Source organism: Orbicella faveolata, unplaced genomic scaffold, assembly GCF_042242905.1.
Source record: "Orbicella faveolata isolate gen_17 unplaced genomic scaffold, um_ofav_v1 contig_27, whole genome shotgun sequence".
NCBI lineage: Eukaryota > Metazoa > Cnidaria > Anthozoa > Scleractinia > Merulinidae > Orbicella > Orbicella faveolata.
In genome coordinates, this window is record NW_028301555.1 from 6,565,957 (window position 1) to 6,573,746 (window position 7,790).

General features: G+C 38.1%; 1 long non-coding RNA gene across 1 annotated transcript; it reads right to left on the reverse strand.

The window, feature by feature from the left end:
• Nucleotides 1-4,326: 4,326 nt before the first annotated feature.
• On the reverse strand, nt 4,327-6,497 carry LOC149107377 (uncharacterized). The gene is made up of 2 exons (XR_016209558.1): nt 6,220-6,497; nt 4,327-5,982 (listed from the first exon to the last, which is right to left on the reverse strand). It is a non-coding gene; the product is annotated as an uncharacterized LOC149107377 (long non-coding RNA).
• Between the last annotated feature and the right edge of the window lie 1,293 nt (nt 6,498-7,790).

A 7,790-nucleotide genomic window follows, 5' to 3' on the forward strand; every position in this document is an offset into this window, starting at 1 on the left:
GGATGCTAGTTCAGCGACTCTGCGTGCGCCTCTGGTGGGAACTGGCGGCCGAACTTGCAGATCTCTTGGAACAATGAGATCAGTAAAGCGCGGTATTGTGAAGTGTCTGTACGACCGGGCTAAACGTCTCGTCACCAAACCATCAGTAATCGCTGGAGAGAAGAAACATCTGTCATCTGTACTTGTTTCTAACGGATATCCCTCCTCTTTTGTACAGAAGATCACAAAGGCACGAACAACCCCAAGAAGAGAACCTGTCGCGGAATTTAAATCCACCGCCGTTTTACCTTATGTCCAAGGAGTTTCGGAGTCTCTCCACCGCTGCCTAGAACAACAAGGCATTCGCACCGTCTTTAAGTCCGACACGACACTTCGGTCACACTTAGTGTGACCAAAGGACACCGTCAACCCGGCTAAACAAGAGGGTGTTATCTACAGGATTCCCTGTGAGTGCGGCAAAGTCTACATCGGGGAAACAGGGAGATCTATGCAGGAGAGGATCAAAGAACACGACAGGGATATACGACTCGCCCGTACCCAGACCTCCGCCGTTTCTGAACACACCTACGAGACCGGCCACTATCCTATCTGGAACGAGGTCAAGTTTATTGATCGAGATCCTCACTGGTACACACGTAGGGTCAAGGAAGCTATTCACATAAGACTTCACCCTAACAACATCAACAGGGATAGTGGAATTGAAATTCCTGAAGCATGGATACCCACGATCAAGAAACACAACAACAGGAGAACGGTACAACAGCGGACCACTGAGGGAACAACTACTCGCCGGAACAATGGAACAATAGGAGGATCGAAATGCACCAATCACAGCCGACCTTTGTGATATAAATGATACCGTGCAATCAGTCGACCTTATCGCCTGAAGAAGACTAGTAGTAAGCAGTCGAAACGTCGCGATCTACATCTCAAGTGACTACATCGTGAGACAAACGATAATACACTTTATTATTGCATCCACCACGATGAATAACAACAACCTTTTCCTCGACATAGGTATTTAATGTTACATTTTTTTTTTTACAATACCCAAATAACAGAAACACGATCAGAACTAGCAAAAAGTAGTGCTAACGATTTATTTTTACACAGTATTAGTAGCATAAAACTACTGAATAAGAAAGGTGTCAACTTTACAACTACTACGACGGATAGTTACACACAAGAGGTTCATTTATACTCAAAAGTAAGACCAGCAAATTTGACTTTGGACGTGGAAGGACCAAGTTATAGAAAAAAGTTCAACGGTCCAAGTCGGGATGTACATTGCCCGAATACCGTGCTCCTAACACAACAATTACGCGGCCCATTCATTGACATTTCTAAGCGTGAACCAACTTAATTAGAGATTATCGCTGAAAGTATTCCTGCTCCCTACAAGTAAGTTAACTTCACGAGTTATGTTAGAAACATCTTTTGCAAAATTCGACTATTAACAGGTTTTCTCTACATTGCCTTACAGATTAGTTACTTAAACAAGTATTTAATTTTACCTCGTTACGAATATCTTTCATCCTCCAGAGGTAAATAAGAGGGTTAACTGAAGAAGGCAAAAATAAAAACACTACCGTGATCCTTTGAGCCCACTCTAATACACAATGGTCATAGTAAAAAATGGAAAATCCGATCTTTACAACAGAAGGAACATACGTAATGTAAAAAACTACAACGATGTACAGTACCGTGAAAACAGATTTTTTATACTTCGCCACATTTATTGCAGGTTGACCACAGTTTTCAGACGATTCTTTTCCTTGAACTTGTTGCTGGTGGCGACGAATTATTCGATAAACTTTATAGTAGGCGATTGAAGTGGTTAAAAGACAAACTAATAAAAGAGGAAATGCAAACTTGTTGAGTAGATCAATTCCCTTGAACGTAAGACAAACTACCAGAGGGATCAGGAGAACGGACACTGTTGACGCGATGATGCAGCAACGACGAACGGTTAGCAAATGTCGACGAGCCACGTGCAGCCATCTTTCAACTGACATTAGAATCACAAGTATTATACTTAAGAAAGCAAAGTAACTTCCACAGACTACTGCAAGAGGCCTGGCGTAAAGAAGGAACGACTGCAATTTCTCGGTTTCCTGGGGATTCTTTAAGAGCATCCATTCGATTGCGACAGGCACAGGTTGTGTGACGAGACCTGTAAAAAGATCAGTACATGCCAAACCGAATAAAAGAATATAAGAAGGTGTCCTGAGGGAATGATTCCTCCACACTGCAGCCATTATCAAAGCATTTCCTACCACTGCTACAGGAGACAAAATGGCAACAATAATTGAAGTTGAAAGAGTTAATGCACGAAAAGCAGAACTTTGATTCCTCGTGGTACCATCGAAACAACAAGAGCTATAAGGACTATATGCTGGAGAACATGTTGAGTTGTTAAACATGGCTGTGTTCTGAGCAACAAACTGAGAATTCTTCAAATAACCTCTTCCAAAAGAAAACTCCGGCAAAACTAACCTAGACTATGGTTTGGGGACACACTGGTAATGTGGTCTTGTCATCTACATCTGCGCGTAAAGCAGCTTTTCAGTTTTTAATCTTAGTTGTTTTCCCTGGAAAAATGGATTTTTTTGATGAATTATTCTCACTAAACAAACGAATTGAAATGTTCAGGTGGCTTTCAAAAAAAAATGTTTCTCGTTCCGGGGGTGAAGCATCATTTGTTTATTCTTCGATACTGAGCAGTTCTTCAACTTTTTCTCCAAGAAGTTCATTGAATTAAACATCAAGGCTGTTTACCTTTTGCTTGTTAAATACTTCATAGTTTGGCCAAGAATATTAATTTTTTGACGCCGGGCAACGGTCTTCTCGATAATGTTTCTAATTTGGCGGACTTTTTGGATTTTTCGAGAGCAAGGACGATTAAATAAGCGCCCCAAAATTAAAACGTCGTAAAACTTTCTTACGCGTATGAAACAACGTAAAATATTCAATCGCTGTATGATTAAAAATAATTTACCAACGCAAAGTCTTTCTATTAAAATTCTCTGCAGTCTTTCAACACATGCTGTTTTCTATATTTCACTTTCATCAAATTATAGAAAGCTCAAATAAACCCTCAAGCTCCTTGCTTGCCATATTTAATGTTAGTCATGACAAGCTGGAAATCAATGTGAAAAACTGAAAGATAAATTTCACTTTATGTTTTTTGTTTGCTTTAACAAAAGATTTCATTATTTCAAAGCAATAGAAGAAGAACCTTCAAACACGTTCACCTTAGTCACAGTCATCACCGTTAACGGCCGGTTAAGGTTCGCATTCAGAATCAAGATTATTGCTTTACATTTTACATGATTCATGTTTTAAATAGATCACAACAGCGCGTTTTATTTAACTTACAACCTTCTTATTACTACCTCTAGATCTTGTCGACCACTTTTCAATTACGTACACAGTTTTGTCGTAGTTTTAAATTAAAGTTGGAAATTAATATTGGAGCTTGATTATCAGCTGTGAGATTTTTAATCAACCGTTCCTTATACCCTCTTTTATTCTGTCAAAGTGATCCGATTCAAATATAAAGCTCCAGGAACTGATTACATCTGCAAAAGCCTCGTGTGCGATGATTCCCTTTCAGGGTATTCTCTTTTTTTAGCTGTATACTGTAAACAAAGGCTGAATGTTGTGTCCTTTCGGTAAGGTTGAAAGAGCAAAGAGCAACTGCAAAAAGTAAACAGCGCTAAAATCAAAATACAAATGTTTCTTCATGTGACTGAAATTACTACTTCCGATGTTAGACATTTTCTAAGGTTTTTCAAATCCGATCTGGTTTTGGTTTTCTGATTTTTCGGTGGCTTCTGTCCACATTCGTCACAGCTCGTTACTCTACTCGCGCTACAAGCCCGTTCGCAGTTGTTAGGGTGCGCGTTGCACTCTGGGTTACATAATAAAGTAGCACGTGTTCTCGTCCAATATGGCGTCGTGTGTTGTCTCTCAACTCAGTCATTTTCTTGATTTTGAATCTAATCAAAGGCAGGTAAGCGAGATGGAGCGGTTTCCTTTCGTTGATGGCGGTGCTGTCCAAATTTGAGTGCCACGACTCCGAGAAACGCCTCTTTTGCAAGTGAATATATGAGAGATCATATATTTGAACTGCGGAGAAAGTTATGAAGACATGATTGACCATCACAATCATATACACAACTTAAGCAGTTGTGAAATTAAAGCCTGAAAAAAAATTAACGAACTCACAAAATGATCAGCTCCCAGTTGGCTTGATAGTTCAGTTGGTAGAGCACTACACCGGTATCGCACAGGTCATGGGTTCGAATCCAGTTCAGGCCCGAATTTTTTTTTTTTTTCAGGCTTTAATTTCACAACTACTTAAGTTGTGTATATAACTGCGACGATCAATCATGTCTTCATAACTTTCTCCACAGTTCAAATATATGATCTTTCATGTATTCACTTGCATTCGTCACCACCTACGGGTATGTAACGAACTCACAATATGATCAGCTCTCAGTTGGCTAGATAGCTCAGTTGTTAGAGCACTGCACCGGTATCGCAGAGATCATGGGTTGGAATTTCGTTCAGGCCTGAATTTGTTTTTTTTTTTTTTTATTTTATCTTATTTATTTTTCATTTTTATTTTTAATTTTTTTTTTTTTTTTTTTTTCAGGCTTTAATTTCACAACTGCTAAAGTTGTGCATATAACTGCGATGATCAATCATGTCTTCAAAAGCCTCTTGTGGTAGTTGTAACTGTTAATCTACATATACGGTTCATTTTCTTGTCTTGAGCGCCTTGAAAGACGACTCCCCTTGGAATAACATACTTTTAAAGCGTTACAGGAAAACCTTAATTTTCATTGGAGCTTATCTCTTTCTTACTTCCTCCATCTTAAAATTTTGAAATTAAATCCCACATCTGCATTCAGATCTTTATTAACCATAAGAAGGCGAAATTAAGTCTGTTTAGTCATGAAGACTAAAAGTGACAGAAACTTCAAATTTTCATTTAGCGCCCAGATCATTTATCGAGATAATCGCTGTCAAGTTTCCAACTCATTAATTGTTACATCCGGAACACAACTGGTTTGCCAGCACAAAATTTAGTCTTCTTCTGATAAAAGAGGGAGGAGGTTTACTACCTAAGCTGGTAAATATATATATATATTTTTTTTTTTATTCTTTCCCTCTCCCTCAAATCACTTTTATTATTGTTGACCTTTTCCACGCATACATCGCGCGTGCATTGCCGTGACCGTGGTCATGCGATCAGAGGTAGGAAAATCATGACCGTCTTAAGAACCAATCAGATTACAGGATTCGTTACCGTGCCCTCTTAGAAAAAAATAAACAGTAATTATAAACAACGAATTGTTTATTTCTTTGAGCTTCTGACATTGCCTTAAGAAAAAAAAACGTGCTTGAAAAATACTTCTCTCAGAGCTAATCACCATGTCAAATAACACGACTGTAATATCTCTATACAGTTCCTTCCTCGGCCTTTGCAGCTTTGACGGAGTTGCCAGAGACCACACTTCAGCTTTTAATGCAGTTAAATTCTTAATTTCACTGATTGTCACTCTTATGTCGCCCATAGCTGTGACAGGAAATGCCTTGATTTTGATGACAATATGGACGAACCAGTCTCTTAGAACAGCCTCCTCTATCATTCTATGTGGATTGGCTTTTGCCGATTTTTGCACAGGACTAATGACGCAGCCATTCTTTGTTGCAGCTGAGATGATTTGTTTGAAGAAACCTCAAGAAATTAAAGATTCTGTGGCGTTTCTTGTCATCGCAAAGATTATTGCTGAAGGTTGTGGTACCTACCTCATCGCCTTGACCGTACTGGTTATGAATTTCATGTCGATTGAACGATGGCTGCACATGTCAGCTCGACGATCTTTGGTGAATGGGCGTCGAGTACGTTTCACTTTAACAGGCTTGTTTCTCCTTCCAATTCCCGCCCCCATATTACGTTCCTTTCAACTCCTGAAGGGAAGGCATGGATTGGTATTGAATATCATTACCATCGCCGTTCTGTTGATTTGCCTGTTTGCTACATCAGTAGCCTATTTTAAAGTTTTCCGAATTATTCGTCATCATCAACAACAAGTACGAACCAATGAACCATCTCAGAATTTTGGTCAACCAGCAATAGACTTAGCGAAGTACAAGAAATCCGTATATTCTATCCTATACATCGTATTATTGTTTTACTTAAGTTACCTGCCGTTTCTCGTCTTTCTTGGTGTTCATAGTTCTTTTCAAAACCATTCACATGTGGAGCTAGCTTTTCTGGTGTCTAATGTGCTTTTCTTTCTGTCTTCGTCAGTCAATCCTTTTATTTACCTTTGCAGGATGAATGATATTCGAAATGGAGTAAGACAATTGCTTAAGAAACTGTGTTGTTAGGATACATATACTTAAAGAAAATGTATTCGCAGTACTCTTATAATATGGGTTAGAGCCCTTTCAAGGTTCAAGCCTGAATAACTTAGGCTTTGTTCTCGCAACTATGTGAGTTGTCATATATCAAACTAAAACTGAGGAGAAAACGGAGAAATAAAATCGTCAAAATCTATGCTAATTAAGATCAGATATCCAAACACCGTCACGGTCATGATTTTCTTTATTCAAACTTGATGATTTATTAATGAGTTTGAGAAGTATACATGATGTTCATGTATTCACTTGCGAATCTTCACACCATTACGACATTGCGAAGTGATTTTCACAACAGCTTTTTAATTTGTAACCTATTGTTTTTAATAATACATTTATTTCTACTCAGTTTGAAAATGCAGGTCGTGCGGTTTAGTTATCTAATCCAAACAAAGCGAGATGGAAATTGATTTCCCTTTTTTGAGTGAAAGACTGAAAGCACGTTTATTGACTTAGCAAATACAACATAATTTCAAGCACTCTACAGAATAATCTAATTAATCTTTTTCTCATGTTTGCCTTATTTTTTGAATCCTACCTGTCTAAACAGCCAATCAAAAGATAGCATATTTAACTCAAAAATTCATCCCTTTGTCCAACTCCTAGTCCATTAAAAAACGTCTTGATAGATATCAATCAAAACCAATCTACCAGTTTTAATTAATTTGGTACTGGTTTGGCTAGTTTATATAAGCTAAGATTGATAAAGTTTTTATGACATTTGTTGATATAATCTAGCGTGAGATTTACCCTTGCATTTACTCTTGAGAAAATAAATATATGAATTTTACGAAGCTTCATCGGAAATAATTGAGTTCGCATCTTCTGTCAGAAACAAATAAATTTGATGAAAGAAAAGCTCACCTTGAAACGGGAACGCTTAAATACAGCGTTTCAAATTATTAAAAACGTCAAATACCGTGTTTAATTAACGCGCTGCCTAACCTTAGCTTAAAGGAAGGAATGGTGGGATTTCCTCTCGTGTTCTAAACAAAGTGATTTTAAGCATAAGGGTTTGGTCTTTATAGGCCTTTATTTGGTTTTGACAACTTTTGCATCATTATAGTTTAATTCTGTGACCGAGAAAGTAGCGGCAACGCATTTAAAAAAAGGTTGTATAATGATTCGTCACGGGTTCGAATCCCGTTGAAGCCCTGATTTTTTTCAGGCTTCTTCTTTCCAGTTACTTAAATTGGAAAATTTACTGCGATGATCATACTTCACTTTCATTCGACATTCTGTCGTCTTTACATTAATTAGGCCGTCAGGTGAGATTCTTAAGCTTTTAGAAGAAACAACAAAAGCAAAAGCTGCAGTTTCACAGCGATCCAGTATCGGCCCAAGATTAAAACCGT